Consider the following 22,877-nt stretch of genomic DNA (forward strand, 5'->3'; position numbering starts at 1 on the left):
TGTAAAAAAAAAAAAAAAAAAAAAAAAACTCGGCTGGGACAGTGTTGCAGCCTCTGTGCAGCTATTCAGGTGCACAAACCTAACGCATCTCCAGCTGGGTTACACCCCGCCTTTCCGAAGCCCCGCCTTTCCGACAATAGACTTCCATTCATCGTAATAGCGGGGTTTTCTATTTTTTCTAAAGACCCCGCTACTCCGAAAAGGCTATTGGGGGAAACCCCCAGTGCGCAGTGCGCATTGATCCTTTTTTCCTTTTTGGGGTCAAACGGATCATGTGCATAATTAACTGCAAAACAAGCAAATACTTCATATTAATGACATATAACGTTCATTATGCTTCTAGCCTGTCAAGCCTCTACCTGGTCTTTTTTACTAAACTTAACCAACTCCTTTCTTCATTGCCTAAGCCCAACCAAAGCATCTCCCTCAGTCAGCTGTCAGTGCGAGCGGCGGCTGCAGCAGCCTCGCGCCCGTGTGAGCTCAAGCCGGCTTCAGCCGCGCTCGAGCGGAGCAGGGGGGGAGAAAAAGATAGTATAGAAGTGTATTTCTATTAGGTGTGTGGGAGATCTCCAACAACGGAGTCGGGGAGAAAGCAAGTGGGACAGATCTGCCCAGTCCCTGAGCAGCGCACGTTTCACAGACAAGCCACAAAGCAGAATGTAAACAACGTCACGCGGTTCAGCACCTTGGACAGCTGTGGGGGGGAGGAGGGGGTGTCGGAGTAGCGGTGTTTCGAAGTGGGGCTATTTCGGAACAGCGGGGTGTCGAAGTGGAGGGTTGTCGGAATGGAGAGCTGTCCCCAATTGCGTTATAGCCACAGACTGTTGATGAATGGCCTATAAAATCTTTTTTTTTTCTTTGTATTTGTTGTGTTTTGAGCACATGGATACATTTTCACAGCTGTGTTTATTTTTACACATGAGTGACAAGCTGATCGTTAATTAGTTCATCTTCCTCATCTCCTCGCTGCGCTGGGTCTCTGTCTCCGCTGCTGTAGCGCTTCGCTTTGCTTCCATTCAGTCAGATCATTTTCACAACGTGTTCTGCGGCCCGTCTCCGGTCCCAACCGGGCTCCGGACAGGCTGTCCCTCTCTGAAGCAGAGGGTGAGGTGGTCAGCTTCACTCCCGCATGAACGCCGATGACAGCCTGGAAGTGTCTGAACTTCAAAATAAAAGCCCAGTGAATTGAGTTATAGCCACTGTACTGTAGCCTATATAAATAGCCTATGAAATCTTTTTTTTCTTTGTAAATGTTGTGTTTTGAGCATACGGATACATTTTCACAACTGTGTTTATTTTTACACATTAGCGGCCAAGATTATTAGTTCATCTTCCTCACGTGCCTCGGTCTGTCCATTGCGCACGCTGCAGGCTTCGCTCCCAGGTCAGTCAGAGCATTTTCACAGCGTGATGAGGTCAGCTTCACTCCAGTCAGTCTTTACAGACAGTCCACAAAGAGCTTCTGAACATTTCCTCCTCAGTTTGTCCCAGGCGGCGGCAGATCGTTTTTAATTTAATTTTTTATATATATATGGCTTGAACGCCATTATATGAGACCAGGCTATTAATTGAATACTGACTGATTGTTTTGTTATTTGAGGAATATAGCTATATTATGATCTGCTGCAGTAACGTTTGCCACCTTGTGGAATAATGCTGCATGGGGCTGGGTGATAGACCAGCTCTTCTCAGAGACTCAACCCGACCCTGAGGTCTCCAACCCCGGGCATATTTGGTAGGTGGCAGCGGCCCCTTTATGGTAATTTTCTACTCTTTTCAGTCACATGAGATCCAGTCCCAGACCTCGGCTACAGTCCGGGATTTCATCAGGCTCCCTTCCCGGCACAGGGCACTCTAATTGGCAGCTTAGATGAGGGGAATCGCCGTGCGTAATGGTCGCGCGTAATGACAGCTCCTTGCCGGTGAAACACAATAAACTGCGTACTTCTTGCATGTTTGTCTCATGGCACGGTGGAGCCTACACAGAGGTACACAAACAGGTGGATCAGGAGAACGAGCGAGGAGAACAGTACATGAGGAAGATTAGTTAACGATCAGCTTGTGTGAAAAAATAAACACAGCTGTGAAAATGTATCCATGTGCTCAAAACACAACAGTTACAAAGAAAAAAAAGATTTTATAGGCCATTCATCTACAGTCTGTGGCTATAACACGAGTCACTGGGCTTTTATTTGGAGTTCAGACATTTCCGGTCTGTCATCGGCGTTAATGTGTTGTTTAAGATCAAAAACAAAAAGACAATCAAAATTTGACCGTAATTTGATTTTGGTTTCCTCGTTTTTCCGTTTCAAAACCAAAAAACAAACAAAAAACAACTTTGTTTTTCTGTTATTCTGTTTTAAAACAAAAACAGAATAACGTGGAAAATTAAGTCTTTGACTTTTCTATTGTTTAGTTATTATGATATTTGGAAACTTCGCTCCACAGCGGCCAGGTCCCGGAGCAACTCTCTCCACACCCCCCGCTTGCGTCCGTGGGTGGGGGGGGGGTGGTCCATATGCCATCCCTGCACCAGAGTTCCCCGGGTCACGCTGCTGATCCGCCCCGCGGAGCAGGCAGCTCGCAGCGGCCTCTTCCTACAGCGGATCGCTCCGTCCCGGACCTGAACGCCCCTCATCATTTAAATCCCCTGTATGGGCTTAATACACCGTTAGAGAGGAACTCGTCTGGTCGCTTTATTTTCTAACCTCCGCCTGGCCACGTGGGGGGGCGACCGCCATTCCGACGGTCTGCCAGTCCGAAAATTCCCGAAGGTCCGTCATTTCGAACTTCCCGAGGGGCCGCCGTTCCAAATGTGTTTTATTTTGAAAATTGACCGGATTCTCTCGTGGTTTGACTTCCTGCCCGGCTTGACACGACGCGCCGCGGGGACAGTGCCCGACCGGCCCCTCCCCCTCCGCCTCCAAAGTTTCACCCAGGTGCGAGTCTGATGCATTACATCCATGGTCTGATGCAGCCGCGGCACTCCTGCTGAAAATAAATGTCCTTGCTCTGTGCTTTGGTTAGGTTTAGGCAATGTAGAAAGGAGTTGGTTAAGTTTAGTAAAAAGGTTAGGTAGAGGCCAATAAAATCGCAGTTAATATGTATCTCCACCGGGAGTCGAACCCTGATCCACCGCGTCAAAAGCAGATGCTCTGACCACTACGCTACCACCGCAATTAGGCTTGTTTACTCCGTGCCGTAAACCATTCAAGATTTTTTCAGGTTCGGAATGGCACCCTTTCTTTCAGGTTCGTAATGGCACCCTTTTCCCATAAATAATTAAGGGTCGGCATTCCGACAAATTAAAGTAAACGTTCGGAGTGGCGGCCCTTCGGAATGGCACCCTGGAACCGGCCACGTGTATGTGTTTACAACGAAACCAGCGAGAAATCAATAAATGGAGCGGTGGATTACGTAACTGTATAAACATTACGTTACGCAGCGCGTCTGTGTCGCGGTGCCACAGAGACAAGAGCTGGGACACGGACACCGCGGGTGGGGGCGGTCAGGTAGACTACTACACTTATGTTACAACTAGAGAGACGCCAAGTGGAAGACAGAGAGCCTCCGTTCTCACTCACAGTCACAAGTCATGTAGTTAACGATCACAATTACTCTGGGGCTTTTTAATTGAGGTAAAAATGTAGCATAGCCACGGGAGAAATCCTGCTTAGTTCCTCTTTCAGTGTACATTATACAGATTATTTTTTAGTTCATCAACTGTTTGGAGAAAAAAAAACCTTTCATCATTCTGTCTCTGTGTTACTGCAGATAAAGGGGGTTAGGGAGAGAAGTCTAAATAATTTGACATATTTGAGCATTTTATTAAAAAAAAAAAAAAGGAATGCTATAGTTACTTTTCCTGGTAACTCTACTTTTTCCATGTAGCAACTCTAATATTAACTCTAGGCCACTGTAAGTGTTTTAAGGTTATGTCAACTAAAAATTGACATTAAAGGTTGTTTTTGTTTCATAAATTTGTCTAACTGAATTTGTGCTCATTAAATAATAATATGATGAAGAGCTGAAAGACTTTTAAAATAGTTCAGTAATGTTTCTGTGGCACCAAAGACGGAATAAATAACAAAAAGAAAAAACATTGGCATCGGCCAAGTTGTTATTTTAAACATCGGTATCGGCATCGGCCCAGAATTTCACAATTGGTGCATCCCTAAACAACAAAAGATCACTCAATATGTCACCAGAGATGAAGGAATCCTGTTCATTTGAAATACTGATCTACTGTAAATGACAACAATAATACAACCAGAATATTTGCATTTAAAAATGTTATTTGTGGCAGACAAATCATGTTGATTTGATTTTGTGTTTTAGCCTGTTGCGCCAGCCACCACTCTCTCCCAATCACAGGGTCAGTGGCATTTCAGCAGCCAGGTTGCCAGTAAGGCTACCATGAGCTGCAGCTACAGCTGGGAGACAAAGCAATCTCAACTAAAGTGTTTTTTCTCTTTTCACAGCCTTTTGTGGCATAAATCCTGGCATCGGCAGCAAGGAGCAGAAAAGAAGAGACCAGTTGCACCAGTTTGTACTCTGCTGAGGAAACTTCTGGACTTTGAACTCATGGCAAGTAGGTGTCTGGTGGTGTGTGTGTGTGTGTGTGTGTGTGTGTGTGTGTGTGTGCGCGCGCGCGCGCACTCCTCCCCCCAACACCGCTTACCTTGTGGGGTATTTCCTCCTCTGTTTTTGTTTGTTGGTTTAAATTATTTTTTGTTTGTTGTTCATATGTTAATAATCAATTGTCTTGTTTACTAGTTCATTTGTTATTACTTACTTGTTACTTTTTGCTGTTTTATTGAATAAAGACAGATAAAGAGAACACTGTTTTGTGTTTTTTTGCAGAAGGCTGAAAAGGGACATTAATCCAAGTTACAACATATAATTGTAATATTTACAAGATTCTATACTGTAAAATTACAGGAAATTCCTGGCAACTGAGTTGCCGCAAATTCAAACTTTTGCTGTAAAATTTACAAGATTCGATCCTGTAAAATTACAGGAAATTCCTGGCAACTGAGTTGCCGCAAATTCAAACTTTTGCTGTAAAATTTACAAGATTCAATCCTGTAAAATTACAGGAAATTCCTGGCAACTGAGTTGCCGCAAAATCAAACTGTTGCTGTAAAATTTACAAGATTCGATCCTGTAAAATTACAGGAAATTCCTGGCAACTGAGTTGCCGCAAATTCAAACTTTTGCTGTAAAATTTACAAGATATACCCTGTAAAATTACAGGAAATTCCTGTTTTTTGAGTAGGATACTGCATTAAGTACAGTAAGTTATTGTAATTATTTTACAGTAAGGGTCCTGTATACTGTTGACAGTAAATTTACGGTAATTATTTGCCAGGAATTTCCTGTAAAAATTACAATAAATGTCTAACAGTGTAGTTTACCTGGAACTAACCAACTCACTCAGTACTCCTCCACAAAGGCAGGCTCCACAATGTGCTGTATCACTCCACTTATCACCTGTTTGGATCAGCAGTGTGTGGAAAAGGCCTCTTCCAAACAGCTGATAGGCAGAGTGATACAGTAGAAACCTTTCTACTGCAGAAATTATACTTAATGGCTATTATTTTATACCTCATATAACCCCATTGCAAAAAAGCTGAACTATCCCTTTAACCTCATCTAACAAGGGTTCTTGGGCTTTAACAGAAAGCCTGTGGTCTGAACTGGTAGCAGGTAGTTTGAGAGATGTTGGTGTTTACTGGGCAGCAAGGGTCAAGTCAACTGATGATATCTATCTATAAATGCATCAAGGTAACATCCCTCCTAATGAGCCACTTCCATAACACAACAACCAACACAAGTGGGTCAGGGGCCTAGGGCCCATCACACCATGCTTCGTAGTTAAACTGTTACAGTTTTAAGACTTTATTCAAGCCAAATGCCATTCACTTGAAGTCACCACAAATCTTCCTGCTACTGATTATGAGTATTTTTACCCATAATGCTGGGCTTCAGTCAGGACTGTGCCAGAAAAATGTTGCTTCAATGTGTCTGTGAAAAGTCACCGCGGTGCAGTGAGGAGGAATGGAGCGTTACACTGATGCTGCATTCATGTGCAGTCGGACAGACGGCCGCCGATAACAAACCAGATGTCATTTTAGTCACAGCAGTCGAGAGAAAGCTGGTAAACCGTGGGTCAGGTAAACAATACGACATCACCATGACAACATATTGTCACATGTATTGTTTTGCCTCAAGACCACTTGTTTACATTGTTTATGCCGTTACGTGCAGCGGCTGTCGTCCGTCTGCCGTCTGCCCAATTTCACGTGAATGCAGCATGAAAAATACGATTGAGTTGCTTGCGATATACAACAATAATAACTTTAACACCAAACTGTCTTGAGCTTGAGTTAAAAGTCAGCTCATTACTGACTTTTCAGAGCAGTCAAGCCTCATCTATAAACACTGTAGCAATGTCACATTGTTGTTAGACGCTAATCCAGGTTCAAAACTTCCTCTGGCTGAACATCACTTGCTAAATGTTAGGCTGCTTTGATTGCAGTGTGCAACTGCCAAATTGTCCTTGTTGTGAGATCAGTTCTCAGTCAATGCCTGATGATCAGAGGCAATAAGTCTGTTCAAAGTCAAATGATGATCCAAATCAGATGTAGGTCTGATTTATCAAAGTCAGTTAAGTCAGAGTGCACTCTATGTCTTGTGTGAGTTGAGCTGTACCAGTCACAGGGACTGACACAGTCCTACCGCCACCGAAGAAGAAGATAACTCAGTCGATCCAGTGGAAAAGGTTGATCTGGGTCTCTGGTATCGCTGGGTGGCTCGCCATCCACTGAAACCGCTGGACTTCTCTTCTGTAGTTCTTCATCCAACACAAAAAACCTGACCTGCATTTGCAACACAGGCATACACATCATTCTACTTATCATGGCACTGAAGGTGACACATCTAGTAACCCTCTGCATGTTATTCTATGTTAGTTGTACAACATTATCATTATTATTAAATCATATCATCAAATTCAACACTGAGTGTAATTACTCAACATTATGACAATAATTTGTTAATTTTAATTTCAATCTCTAAATCAAAGATGAAATATTATCAGAATTATGTTGTTCTGATATAGTATATGATCAATATATCAACAAAATACAATATCAACATGAAACTCTTTCAGTTTAACCCAAATACACATATCAGCATGAAAATATAAATGAGCTGCTTGCTTCAGATGAAAATAAACAATATCATAAAAATAATCACATTCTCAGTGACCTAAGCAACCTTACTTTTCTAGTAAAATATGTATTTCCTTTTTTAAACAGTCTATTTTGCAAATCAAGTAACTCAAATCAAAGGTTTTAACAAAAGTTCTTGGCAATAAACACAAAATAAAGGATATCACTGCCTGACAACACAATATCAGCAGCTAAAGGGAAACCATAGTGATTATGATTTCATATTTAACGTTTCTGATATTTCTTTTTTTTTTAACCAAATGATGTATTTTATACAGAACTTAAATTAAACATGAATTATGTCTCTCTCTCTTTTTAACATTAGGCTACCATAGTTATTTATTGGTCACAACGTGACGGTAACTGACTCTTCATGTGGGACATTTCAGTGCTAAGATATAGGGATGTCCCGATACCACTTTTTCACTTCCGATACGATACCGATATTGCAGCCTTTAATATCGGCCCGATACCGATATTGATCCGATATTAGGGGTGGTGAAAAAAAACGATTATTTATATTTTTCAAATTCTAATACAAAGGAGAGTCCTCCTGTTGCTGACTGACAGGCTGCCGCTGTCATGTTCTTCTATGGGACAGACAGTAGTGAGCTTACTTTTGAACTGTAAAATATTAAAAAATAAACCTTATTTACAACTGTTATTGAATTACTGTAGGTACATCAATGTCAAACAAAAGGCAAAATCTTCTTGCTTCTAGGTTTTATTTGTCACTCCAAATTGAAGATTATAGCCTGCCCTACAGTAAAAATGGCATACATAAAATAAAAAGAGGAGTAAAGCAATATATTAAGCAGCAATATTTAAGCATCAAAGATGTTTAATCATACCCACATAGTTTGAAACAACGTTCAAAACACACAGACAGTGTCACAACTAAGCATTAAGCCCGCTAGCTTAATGCTAACGTATAATGTAAAACGCCATAGACAGGCTAACAGAAATTAGCATCGTTAATTCAATGCTGGCTTTAGCACTGTTACTCGCGCCCGGTGTGAACGCACCGTAACCTGACCGTAACACGGCACAACATGTGGACCAGCTGGTCTTCCTCCAGAAGAATCTGACCACCGACCTTTAGAGCAATATAGCGCATTTACCGTTTATTAGCAGGTAAGCGCGACCTGTCCATGCACCTGTGTCTGTGTGTGTGTGTGTGTGTGTGTGTGTGTGTGTGTGTGTGTGTCGCACACACGCTGTTGTTGTTGTGATCATGTGATCTCTGCATGCTGGAGCCGGGCTCTCTTCTTCTCTGGCAGGCGGCGCACCAACATTAAGGTGCAGTACCGCCACCTACTGTGTTGGAGTGTGAACGAGAGTCACCTATTCATATGGGACAGAAGTGCTGGAGCGGAATAATGGACTGCTTTTATCGGAGCGTTTATATCGGAGATTTTAGATGCAGTCCGATATAATCCGATATTCGTTTTTTTGGCTGATATCGGACATAAATCCGATATCAATATCGGATCGGGACATCCCTACTAAGATATAGCAGACTAGCACCAGAGAGCTATCTTACCGAGACACACGAGGAAAGTAAACAGACACTCCTCTCGACCCGTGGCTCCTGCAGTGCAACTGCTTCAACTGCGTTCTGATAACTCCCGACTTTTTGTAACTTTTATGACTTAATTTCCACTTGTTGCAACCCTCAACGTGGGACACGGAGCAACGTCCAGTTCAACGTGGCAACTTGAAGGCCTGGAGCAAGTCGTGACTCGGGAGCTTGGAGGAAAACAGAGAGAGCTCAGAGGAAGTTGGGAGCTTGGAGGTACTCGGAAGTACTCGGACGACTCGGAGTGATTCGTCTCTCCTCTACTCCTCACAGCCCCTCCCCTCCCTCACTAAGACACTCATCAATTCAAATATTTAAAACTTTATTACTCTCTTAATTACATTTATTTTAACCCATTTTTCAGCAGGGTTACATTAAGCTTCTACAGCCGGAGTATTCAAGTATACAGTAAAGTGAAGGCATAACAAAAAGAAATTGAGAATCCATTACAGTTTTATTTGAAACACCACTACAGCCGGGGGATCTGGGGACTACAGATGAAAAATAGCCTAATTAGCTAATTCTGGCGCATTTACAGTGATGTTATTAATGTGCACTGTCCCTGTTTTCAAATAAACTTATTAGGGCCACGGGCAATCGCACCGGGCACTGCAGGTACCAGTGCCCGGGCAAAGCCCGGGCACTACTGTTATTGTGTGGATTTTTTCCTAGTTTTTATTAGTGTGAATGCTGGAAGCATTCACAGTATTGTTATTCAAATCTTTATTCTTATTATTATTATTATTATTAGTGTGAATGCTGGAAGCATTCACAGTATTGTTATTCAAATCTTTATTCTTATTATTATTATTCTGGGTTCTTCTGCCGTTTTTCGCTGTTTAACTAGTCCTTCATACTTTGTGCCATTTTAACAATTCATATATCAAAACGTGCGGCTTTTTCAGGACATTTAGGCTATGATTTTTATCTTTTCAACTATTTATACTTTTTAAAATATTTAACTTTTTCTGCAATTTTTCTCCCATAGGAATACATTGAAACAGTCTTCAAACTCTTCAAATCTTCTGCTTCATTCAGCCTCTAATAGCTTCAGCATACTTTCAGCTACAGACTTCATTCAACTTTTAAACTGTTCACAAACCTTTCAACTATTCAGCTATATCTCAGCTTATTGATATCTTCAACAGTTTCAGATATATGTATAGTTTTAAAATCGCCGACTTTACATCCTCAGTAAACATGTTAAAAGCCTGGTGTCAGAACGTTTTTTCGTCTCAATCGATAGTTTCTACCCCCGCACACACTCTGAGGGGGGTGAATTTTTTTTTAACTCTACCGTTTTACTGTTATTAGGTTAAAATTCTGGCCAATTAGGGCGCGGAAACGTTGAGTGACAGGTCCGAGCAGCTCCGTGGACAGCTGCTTCGAGGCCAGTGGGCGGGAACTCGGCCGGCCAATCCAACATGGCGCTGTTCAGGCCGCCATATTTGAGTCACAAAAACGACTCCCCAAAACCAATGGGTGACGTCACGGACGCTACGTCCATTCTTTTTACAGTCTATGTGTTGAACACATTGTTTTACACGTATCCTAAACTACTGAGGCTCTTCTCAACCATTTCACACCATTAAACCCGCTGTTTACATGTTCTACTCCTCAGCTAATGCTCGATCTATATTCTTCAACAATGTTCTTCTGCTGTCAGTTTACAATGTATTTCAGTAGGCATTAACTTTTTTCCTAATTCAGGGATTTTTCAAACTCTTCTTTGACAATTCAAGTAATTTCCAGCCATTTCATACAAAGTCTCACATCTTCTACTTTTAAATATATTCTCAGCCATTGCTTCGGCTATGTTAGTGCTGGTTCATCAGTCCTTCCTGTCAGGTTAGCTACAGATTTCAACTATTTAACCATTACATTTAAACATGCAGAATTTCAATGTTTTCTTCTCCCTTTAGCATTTCTACTGCTTTTTACCTTTAAAAAGGCATTCATCTCACACTACAAGTTATATGTTTCAGCTTTTTCCCTCCTAGGGATGAATAAAATATTCATCTACTCTCTACTCTACTCTAGCATTAGTCTTTTCAACATTGCTTTAGCAGTTTCGTCAACTAATTTAGCATTGATTCAACAATTTCTTCAGCTCATTCAGCATTGCTTCAGCAACAGCGTTCAGCTGCTTTCAGCATTCACACGCATTTTCTGCAGGAAATGCTATCTTTTTCTAGTTATTTTTCATCTTCCGGACGCTTTTTCGATTTGCTACTAGTCCTGCAACTCGAAGAGTCCTGCAACTCGAAGAGCTAATGCTCGATCTATATTCTTCAACAATCTTCTTCTGCTCTCAACTCGAAGAGTTGCAGGACATATTATATATCAAAACGTGCGTCTTGATCGGGATCGGTATGCTATTACTTTTCTCAACAGTGTACGAATTTTTCGCGACGTATGTCGCGAAAAACTGCGCAAAATTTTTGCATGTAAGTCAATGGGACGGGCGGAAAAAAAAGACCGAAAAAGACCAATCATTGGAGTTTAACAAACGTCTACTGCTCAGGCATACTTTCACCTAGAGACTCCATTTAAACTTTAAACAGTAGACACAAGTCTTGTGTATTGTCGTATTACTCCACGTTTTGATAGGTCATATAGTTTTTGATCAATCCCTGTTCAATGACCATGATCATTTTTGGAGAAATTATGAGATTATAATGGGTGTGTATTGGACGGAATGTTCGTGTCAGAGTGGGTGACATCATCGGTTAGAGTGGGAGAGATGCCAGAAAAACTCCAGATTTTTTCTCTATCCAAACTCCAAACGGCCACAATTTTCACTCTACACACATAATTTCGGCCACGGTTGTAGACGAGCTCATCCTTGATCTCTTAATCTGCTCAAAATATCAGAGAGACTTACAGAATTTAAACTCTGAGCCTCTAAGTGCGGCCACGTCTGTCTCTGCTCCTCATTGAGTCCAATACAAATATTTTCTGAGAGAAGCAGAACGGCCTGATGTTTTAAAACTGCCAGCGTCGCCAAAATATTTACTGTAGAAACACCAAATCGTACCAAAATTTTCAGGAAGTCCTTAGAGCAATGTGATCTGTGTTTTGTTCTGATAGGAGTTACCGTTTTCTCACCCTAAGCCTAAATGTGAGACCGGTGCAGAGGCAGAAAATGGCTCTTTTTCTCCACGTTTCTGTCTGTCTCAGCCTGCAGGGGCTCGTTAACTTCATAAACAATCCACCTGGCGCTCGTTTAAATGTTTATAAACACACACAGCTAAATCAGACTGACACAGGATGCAGCTCATAGTTACACACACACACACAGACTCTAGAACCAGCTTCATGTGATTACAGTTACACACACACACACACACACACACAGGTAACTTCATGTGATTAGCCTAAATGTGAGGCCGGTGCAGAGGCAGAAAATGGCTCTTTTTCTCCATGTTTCTGTCTGTCTCAGCCTGCGGGGGCCCCTATCGCCGTGGTAACCTCTTTGATCCTCAGGCCAGAGCTCGTTAACTTCATAAACAATCCACCTGGCGCTCGTTTAAATGTTTATAAACAGAGACACAGCTAAATCAGACTGACACAGGATGCAGCTACTAACTAACTACCGTATTTCCTCTAATAGTAGCCGGTATCTATTTAATAGCCGGGTCTGTTATAATGGCCGGGGGCGTGGTTTACACGAACAAATAAAGGCCGGCCCCAAATACAGGCCGGGTCAATGGGAAAAAAACAAACAAACAGAAAAAACCTGAATTTCAGTCACTGTGGATGCACTGGTCTCAGGCGGCCAAACACGGATGCAGTAACCCACAAGTGCCAGCAGATGGCAGTAGCTAGATCTGAAGTGCCACATGAACCCACGCTTCAAGGAAACAGTCACTGACAACTCGACCGAAGAGAGCTTTAGCAGCATGGCGTGTCACTACCCGATTTGCGACGCTACCCGATCTGTGACAAAACTGGTCACTTGTGCTCCAGCGTTTATTAGCCTAATCCTGTCCAGCTGATCGCTGCTGTTGCGGTACCTGCTACAGTAATGTGTAAAAAAATATAATTAATTGTAGGCAGAATGAAAACTGAGCACGGTAACTGTCAAATTTGAGCACCAGCATGAAACAGAGGAAGAAATAATAGCCTCTCTCAAATATAAGCCGGTCTCCAATACAGGCCGGTTCCCCTGGGCAGCTAAAGTAAATAAAGGCCTCGGCCTCTATTAGAGGAAATACGGTATGTGTCAAGTCAGTCAGTCACACACACACACACACACACACACACACACACACACACACACACACACACACACACACACACAGACTCTAGAGCCAGCTTCATGTGATTACAGTCACACACACACACACAAACACACACACACACACACAAACACAGTTAACCTAATGTGGTTACAGCTCCTCCATATCAGTGCTTATAGAAAGATGATCATGTGTCTGTCTGATCAGCTCTGTCTTGACCTTAAGATCGTGGGTTTGATTCCCATGTTGACAGAGATGGCACAACCCGCAGTAGCTCCCGTGGCCCATTCAAAATTTCCCGAGAGGAAATTTTCTAGTTTTTATTATTAGCCACCTCTGTTGTCATAATGATGGTATGTGGTTTGTCTTATTCTTCCTAATGAAGATATTTTGAGCCTTTGTATGCGTTCATGTACCAACACAATAACAGTCTTCTGCAGAATCTCCTCTACAATCAGAGATGTGGTTCAGACACAAGTCCATAGCTAGGTATGTGTTGTCTCTAGCAATCATATGTATTTCATGTATATTTATTGTCTGCAAGGCAGCTACTACCATGCACTTGAGTCCATGACAAATTTCCCTTAGGGGACAATAAAGTTTATTCTATTCCATATAAAATGCAGCTAAAAGCAGTTACCTCACAAACCTTTCTCTACTACAAAACACATTTGCCTTAAAAGCTTCAGTGTAAACGCCCTCTGGTTGAGCAGCATGTGCTTCACCTGGGGGAACTCTCTCTCTGAAGTTCACATCTGTCCTCCCCTCTCTGGTTACACTGATGCTATTGATCAGATAATTGTCTCTCAATGCAGCCTTATGTCTGCTATTGATTCCCTGGATCACTCTGTCACTTCAGATGCTGTGGTGGAGCAGAGGGAGCTTCTTGTGTCAGCTGCACATCAGTGCCAAATTGCCCAGATTTGATATTAAGTGGCATCAGTTACTCTTAATTACATGTAGTTAGTTCTTGCTGCCGTCAGAAAACTGGCTACTGTTTGGGAAGGAGATACTGAATATCAGACATGTTATATGAAGTCAAACTAAAATAACACAATAAATTATAGCTGCTGCGCAGCGATGGGTCGGGTCCGGGCTACTTTTGGGCATATTTAGGCAATTCTGAGCAACAAACAGGAGAATAGGAAGACAGGACAGTTGACCTTATAATGTCCAATTTGCATCATTTGAGGATTGAACCCACAACCTCGGGAACCAAAGACCGTTGTCTATCGCACTGAGCTAATTGACAAGAGGCAGTTTAACAGTGGCTTCACAAATTGGGTAAGCCATTCACTGTCGTGAAGGCAGATTTGAAACCACAGTAAAAAGAAAAATCTGTTTTTGAGGTAAAATAATGATATGTATTTGTAGAACATCTACTGTGACTCTTAAGATGTTAAGAGCCTTCGCACATGGTCCAGTCCAAGCTATTTGGATTTTTAAATTTAGAGGCTTGCTGTGATGCCACCATTAGGACAATTGTCTTGTGTTTCGTGTTGAGGACAACTGACATTTTGGTCTGTCATCATCATCATCATCACCCTTGCTGGGTCTCGAACTCACAACCTCTGACACCAAGAACTAGCTCCTAACTCACTGAGCTAAGTAGCTGGTAGTGAGACCTGCTGTGTAGCTTCATTTATCCACTCAGGTGAGTCAGTGCCCGGGCAGCTGTTGTCAAGGCAGATTTCAAAAATGGTCAAAAAGTCAGAAATTCTATTATCTAAACAAAAATCTGTTAATACATAAATTGCATTTAGACAGCAAAACAGCTTGAGGACATGTGACATTTTGATCTGTCATCATCATCATCACCCTTGCTGGGTCTCGAACTCACAATCTCTGACACCAAGAACCAGCTCCTAACTCGCTGAGCTAATTGGCTGGTAATGAGACCTGCTGTGTAGCTTCATTTATCCACTCAGGTGAGTCAGTGCCCGGGCAGCTGTTGTGATGAAATGGTCAAAAGTCAGAAATTCAGTCATCTAAACAAAAATCTGATAATACATAAATTGCATCATGACAGCATGGAAATGTTGGTGATTTGTTTTTAATGATAAGTGTTTTGCTTCATAAGAGAAAATCTGATGTTTATAAATTCCAGTCTCATATTGACTGCAGTTGTTCCCATGAGAGCAGAATTCAAGAATTCATGTTCTAGAAAATTCAGTTTTTGAATTAAAATTCTGATATTTGCCAAACTTCATCAACCATGACTCCAGAATATTCTCATTTTTTTTCAAGAAGTTTGAAAATGTATTTAGCAAGAATTTGATGGTATATGTTTACAGTACTGTTTACAGTCAAACGTTTTCATGCACTGTAGGCTCAATTTTTGCTTAATCAAAAATCTGAGAAACAAGTTTTGTGGAGGACGGTCTGGAGATGCTCAGTAGCAAGTTTGGTGACAATTGAGCAAAAATTGTGGGAGGAGATACATTTTAAAAGTTTTACAGTTATTGAAAAAAACAGAGTGATGGACTTCATAATTTGTAATAAGTTTAAGTGGACAAAAGTTTCAGCAGTATTGAGGCTACATTGTGGTGAAGTTTCAACACTGTAGCATCTACCGTTGGTTTGGTAGGAATTTTTAAAGTTTTTAATTTTAAACGCTGATTGTGCCCCCCCTAGGAGGGGGGCGCACATGTCCTTGGAGTTGAGTGAATCTGGCATGGGACTGAACCTTTGTGCAAAGTTTGGTGAGTTTTCGCCCATGGGAAGTATGACTTCCTTGGAAGAAGAAGAAGAAGAAGAAGAAGAAGAATTCCTAGGAACACAATAGTGTCCCGGCAGCTTAGCTGCCCGCACCCTAAAAAGCAAAGAAAATTTTGTCTTATTCTTACTGAAGTAACCGCAACACAGGTTATAGTATTACAAAGTAAGTACAAGTAATAGATAGCTTTATTTTACAGTCTCCAAGTTTAGTGATTGCTCAGACAAACAAAAAGAGGGAAACTTTCGCTTTTGGTCCTCCTGATATACCTGATATACTGTAAAGTATATCCCATAATACTCCACAGCCACAGCCTAAATTCCACTAATTGGTAATTGTAAACAGGATGTGTGTGTGTGTGTGTGTGTGTGTGTGTGTGTGTGTGTGTGTGTGTGTGTGTGTGTGTGTGTGTGTGTGTGTGTGTGTGTAAAATCACATGAAGTTACCTGTGTGTGTTAGAGTGTGGGAGAGGAGTGCGCGCTTCCGCGCATTTGTATGTTACCTGTGTGTTTTGATGTGTGTGTGTGTGTGTGTCTGTAACTGTAATCACATGAAGCTGGTTCTAGAGTCTGTGTGTGTGTGTGTGTGTGTGTGACTATGAGCTGCATCCTGTGTCAGTCTGATTTAGCTGTGTCTGTGTTTATAAACATTTAAACGAGCGCCAGGTGGATTGTTTATGAAGTTAACGAGCTCTGGCCTGAGAATCACAGAGGTTACCACGGCGATAGGGGCCCCGCAGGCTGAGACAGACAGAAACGTGGAGAAAAAGAGCGATTTTCTGCCTGTGCACCGGTCTCACATTTAGGCTTACTGTGACAAAACGGTAACTCCTATCAGAACAAAACACAGATCAACGTTGCTCTAAGGACTTCCTGAAAAATTTGGTACGATTTGGTGTTTCTACAGTAAATATTTTGGAGACGCTGGCAGTTTTAAAACATCGGTCCGTTCTGCTTCTCAGAAAATATTTGTATTGGAGTCAATGAGGAGCAGAGACAGACGTGGCCGCACACAGAGGCTTATTCTGTAAGTTCTGTAAGTCTCTCTGATATTTTGAGCACATGACATGAGAGATAACAAGTTTGTCTTACAAATTCTGAAAAAATTATGTGTGTAGAGTGTAAATTGTGGCCGGGCCGAGTGTGGAAAGAGAAAAAATCTGGAGTTTTTCTGGCATCTCTCCCACTCTGACACGAACATTCCGTGCAATACACAACCATTATAATCTCATAATTTCTCCAAAAATGATCATGGGTTGTGTCCGAAATCACTCACTCATTCACTACTCCCTACTCACTATATAGTGAATTCAATATAGTGGACTATATAGTGGACTCAACGGCGGAACGTCTCGGACACGCTCGGACACTACTCCGCTCGTTGCTCGGCGCCGTTAATTACGTCACAGCTGTCGCACAAATAAAACGTGATGTAAACACAACATCAAGTGGAGGAGTTATGTTTGTCTGTCCCTTTTAACTAATAAATCTGCCTTAACTCATAAATCTGCCTTGTATTTGATATGTGTTGTCACCAAAGCTTACATCTTTACATTACGAGCACCTTGATCTGTCTTGTTGATGTATCCTATGTAAATAAACGGGTCTCCGCATTGTATTGTTTTTATTAATAACTTTTTCCCGCCGCAACTCACGAATTCGTCTCGCGCACACAAAGGAAAACAAACTGCCGTTCATCTCAAACGGGGAAAAAAATGCCAGCCACCGGGAATTTCGCGTTGTTCATCATAACAATTATTCAACTACTGTTGATAAGGAGGAGCAACAGACTTGCCAGGCGGCAGAGAAGACTGAGGCGTTTCGCTCTTGCTCGGCTCAGAAGACGTCGTCTAATTGTACGTACCGGTATTCTAGAGTACCTGCCAATTCTAGATACAGATCTGTACAACTACACCCTCTCCTGGAGAAACTTAAACATTACATAATTTTGTTTTCACATCACATAGCTTTCCTCCATGGCTGTCACACTACTAGTCACACATTTCATTACACTGTTATCATTTTTATTATTACTATTTATTATCAACACATACAGTACATCTACATTTATTTATCTATTATATACATACACCTAAATTTATTTATTTACATACATTTACATTTATTATATACATACATTTACATTTATTATTTACATACATTTACATTTATTATCTACATTGTTCTCATCTTTATTTACAGCATGGTCAAAGATCACAATACTGTGTATTGAACCGCCATGTTCCAGTGCTGACCCTCTACTTTGACGGCCAAAGTGAGCTGCGGCCAGACTTTCGCCTCTCGAGACCCACACTTACCAACCTGATCCACATCCTCCGCTCTCCCATCGACCACGGCTGGGGTCATGACCTTGAGGTTCTGGTGTTCGTTTTCTGGTTGGCAAGTGCAACCTCTTACCGCGTCGTTTCCAGGGCATTCGACATACCACGCTCCACAGTTTATGACATTATCCACAGAGTTACTGATAAAGTTATCAGGCTCAAAAACCAAATCATCTCCTTTCCTCCCCACGATGAGCTTCACAACATCGGTGCCGGCTTTGAGCGTCTGGCAGGATCTGCTGCATTAGCCAAGGTGGTAGGCAGCATTGACGGCTGCCACATTCGAATTAAGCCCAAAAGTGCAGACGCCCAATGCTACTTTAACAGGAAGCTTTTCTACTCTATTCAACTTCAGGCAGTGTGTGACCACCAGTGTCAATTTTTGGACATTTTTGTGGGTTACCCTGGTTCAGTCCACGATTCTCGCGTTCTCAAAAATAGCCCCCTCTTTGTGAACAGCCTGTACCCACCTGAAGGCTACTGCATTCTGGGGGATGGGGGATACCCCTGCTTGTCACAGCCCATCACACTCATCACACCCTACAGGGAGCCAGTGAGGAATGCGGTAGAGGCCAGATTCAACCGACACCATGCCAAGGCCCGTTCAGTCATTGAACGAGCCTTCGGCATCATGAAGACCAGGTGGCGATCTATTTTTTTTAAGGCCCTTGAAGTGCACCCAGCTTTTGCCGTCAAGGTCATCGCCTGCTGTGCAATCTTGCACAACCTGTGCCTCAGGGATGGTGACATTGTTGAGCCAGTGGAGGAACAACCTGAGCCAGATGCTGGAGGTGCTGAGCTTCACCCAGAGCTGCAGTGTGGGGAGCGACTCCGCAGTCGCATGGCTGCTGCAGTTTCTGCGCCGAATATCAATCCTGCAGCTCTGCAGGATCATGATTATTGAAGAGACAAAAATCAAATCAAAAATGTTAATAATTTAATCTTAGATCATTTATTCTCTCTCTCTCTCACAAATTTAATTCTCTTCTCTTCACCTGTCAACCTCCTCTGTCCTCTTATCTTCTCAAGTTGCAATTAATGTAAATAGTTTCAGTAGCTGATAGTTATAGATAGTATAGTAGATAGTGATAGAACGTAGCCTTTAATGTGTTTTATATGCTCACTGTTTAAAGTGAGTATAATGAAATGTTCATAGTAGTAGTAGTAGTATAGTATTTCTTGTCGGTGTTCACCTGTGTGTGATAAAGACCTGTGTTTCAATTGATAACAAAGTGGGGCATACTTTTTTGTTATTTATTACTTTCACATTCACATTTTATCTACAATTCTTTCGAGGAGGCTCAAAAGTCTCTCCTCCCTGGCCTCCTCCCTTTTCTCCCTTTCCTCTGCCCTCTTCTCCTGCCTCTCCATCAGCTCTACCACCGGGTCCTCCCGCCGCTGACGCTTTGGAGGAGCTGGCTCAGACTCTGGCTCAGACTCCTGGTCCACACCCTGACTTTCCTGCTCTGGTGGCACTGAATCAGGGGAGGCTGATGCCGGGACTGGAGGGTTCTCCCCCCAGGCTGAGGCAATGAGGCAAGGAGGCTGAATAGAAGGCCTCCCGCCTATTGCCTCATCCATCAGGGAGAACCACTTCCAGTTCCCGGCAGTGGCCTCCCCTGATTCAGTGCCACTCCCTGTTGGTGGCTTCCTCAGCTCCTGCACACATTGCAATATACACACATTTGATGTATGCAATTAATGTAGTGTTCGTTTATAATGCTAAACACAGCAAAGAAAATATACAAAAGTAAAAGTCACTGTACTTTCATCTATGTCGGGCATGTCCAATCTATTCCACAGAGGACCGAGTGGCTGCAGATTTTCTTTCCAACCAAGCAGCAGCGCACCAGACCTGATTCATTTAATCAGCTGATCTCAGTCTTCAGACAGCTGATCAGTAAAAGTGTGTGCTCTTGGGTGGTTGGAACAAAAACCTGAAGCCCCTTGGCCCTTTGTGGAATAGTTTGGACATGCCTGGTCTATGCTTTCACAAAATAGCTGTAGTTAATTATGATGCATCCTAACCTTGTATGTCTTTTTAAGATTCTCCCACTTCTTGGCTGCCCGGGCAGGAGTCACCACCCCAGTCAGCCCCATTTCTTTCAGAACAGCTCTACAAAATGCAATAACAAGTACAGGATGAAAAACAATAACAATTAACCTATCATTAATGCTGTCAGTGTCAAATGCTGATGAGTAATTTAACCATGAGTAATTTAAACAGTAATTTCGTCAAAAGTCTGTGTCATTTTACAGTTGTGTTCAGTTTTCATCTTAATAAGATAACGTTACAACTTCACAAGAATATGACACAACTCATGATGATTTCGGACACAGCCGTTACGTTGTTACTCACTCCCAACCGGCTGCGGAGGCGAAGCGTCTCCCCGAAAACAGCCGGTCGTTAGCTTTCCGCAGCCGGATGAGGGCTGCCACATCGTCGTCGGTCCCTGGGAGATTAAAATAAATTAAAGGGATAGTTCACCCTAGAATGATATTTCGCTCATTATCTACTCACCCTCATGTTGACTAAGGGCTGGAAGAAGTTTCAGATTCCTCCGTGGCTTCTCTGAGTTACAGGGGGTCTCGGCATAGCAGTGCATGTCCATATAACGGTTGCAAAGGGACACCGGAGCTCTTCGTAAAAAAAACACACACAAAAAAACATCCAAATACCTCCATGATGCTCGTATGTAATGTCCGTCTTGTGCTGAAGCCCCAAATTGCGTAATTGTCCCGAAAAAAATTAAATAAGTCTATATTTTAAGCTTGTTTGTAGCGGAAGCTTCTCGAAGCTCCTCTTCCTGGTCCGTCCAAATCTCGCGTGATTTGCGCCGGCGTCAGCATGCGTCAGTGCGGTTACTGCGAATCACGCGAGATTTGGACGGACCAGGAAGAGGAGAGAAGCAGAACCGATCAAGCCGCACGATTCGCTACTAGTCCTGCAACTAGTTGCAGGACTAGTAGCGAATCGAAAAAGCGTCCGGAAGATGAAAAATAAGAAAAAATCCACACAATAACAGTAGTGCCCGGGCACTGGTCCCTGCAGCTATTTCATAGCTGTTGGGACCAGTGCCCGGTGCGATTGCCCGTGGCCCTAATAATAATGGATTACGTGTATGTAGCGCTTTTCCCAACACCCAAAGCGCTTTACAGAAACCTTATTCATCACCACCATGATCATTCATACACATTCACACCGGGCAAGGTGGGTAAAGGTGTCTTGCCCAAGGACACTACGACAGCAGGATTTGAACCGCCAACCTTCTGGTTATTGGACGACCCGCTCTACCGCCTCAGCCCCTGCTGCCCCAGAAGTCCAAATGTGATGCTGTATTCAGAAAATTCAACACTGTGTTCCAACTGGTTCAAGCAGCCTCACAAGTACGCCTCTTAACAGCTGAGTGGAGTCCTTTCAGAGCAGCAGGTGTCTGAGTGTAGAGGCCTGGGAGGAGTAAATGAAACAGAAGTTCCATCCCAGGTGTTGTTAGGAAAGATGTGCTCAACACAGAGAATCCAAAACATCAGAAAACAATAAAACAACACAGCAAAAAAGAAGGAGCAACCGATCTGATTGACATGGGCAGGGTATTCCAGCCTGGGGGGGAACCAGAGGCTGCACTGAGTGTAGAACCTTAAAATATGTTGTGCAGAGATCCAATGGAGAGAGGCCAGGAGAAAGATAATATGGTCTGTCCCCCACAGCATGATGGAGCAGCTGAAGGTGAGACAAGGACTACTGACTGATTCCAGAATACAGGGAGTTACAGTAGTGGAGCCTGGAGGATACAAGAGTATACATAACACTATCTAAGTCACTTAATGAAAGGATGGAAATTATTTTGGTAATAGGATTTGAAAGAAGTTGAACTGTGACTTGTTGCTAATAGGACTAAGAGTTAAATTTTTGTCAGGAAATAGGCTTTATGCACAGCCCCACTACTTCCTGAATTTAAACAAGCTCATTTATTCCATGTCTTACATTATTGGACAAACTGATTAATCCAGGTGTGTCTGACCATTGTTATGAGGTCAGAGTCAGGAAGTAGTGGAGCTGTGCATAAAGCCTATTCCATGAAAATGTCACTACACTATGAATGAGTCAAAAATATTTTGGCTTTCATCTACTACAAAACATAATTTTATTTAACTGTAAAAATGTTTAAATGTATCCCCATCTTATACTAAAACAAACAACATGGTTGACAGCATTAAAATCCTCCTTGTTTTTGATGGGAGGTGGGGTTGTAGCATTCAGTGTTGAGACCAAACCTTTGTCCTTGTTATAGAAATGCTGCTAATCAAGTCAGACCCTCACCCCAGAGAGCAGGCAGTCATTTCACCCTCTACCCCACCCCCACCCCAGCTGTCAGTCAAAAGGCCACTGAGCATGCTCCCTGGCTGTCATTGCCCATGCTTTGACACCCACGGCAGAAAGCTTCATTACAACACACTCATCACATGCGAAGTGCATTCCTTTAATACACTCACTCCTAATGCCAATGCACAGAACACATACACACAGACACACACACACAAGCAGGCTGAGTGTGACACAATGAAATTATTCAATGGAAACTGGTGGTGGGGATTAGCAGGGATTTCTTTTGACTCTTTTAGGAGCACTGCTTGTGAAAAACACACGCACAAAAAATAGAAATTTTAGAAGCCCACACCTTCTATAAATCAGTCCACAACACAACTGGGATCCAGTACGGCTGCTCGACCGGCACAAGCACATCCCAGTGAGGTGAGGGGAGTG

This window comes from Trachurus japonicus, chromosome 17, assembly GCF_045865225.1.
Source record: "Trachurus japonicus isolate A0001 chromosome 17, Traja_1.0".
Lineage (NCBI taxonomy): Eukaryota > Metazoa > Chordata > Actinopteri > Carangiformes > Carangidae > Trachurus > Trachurus japonicus.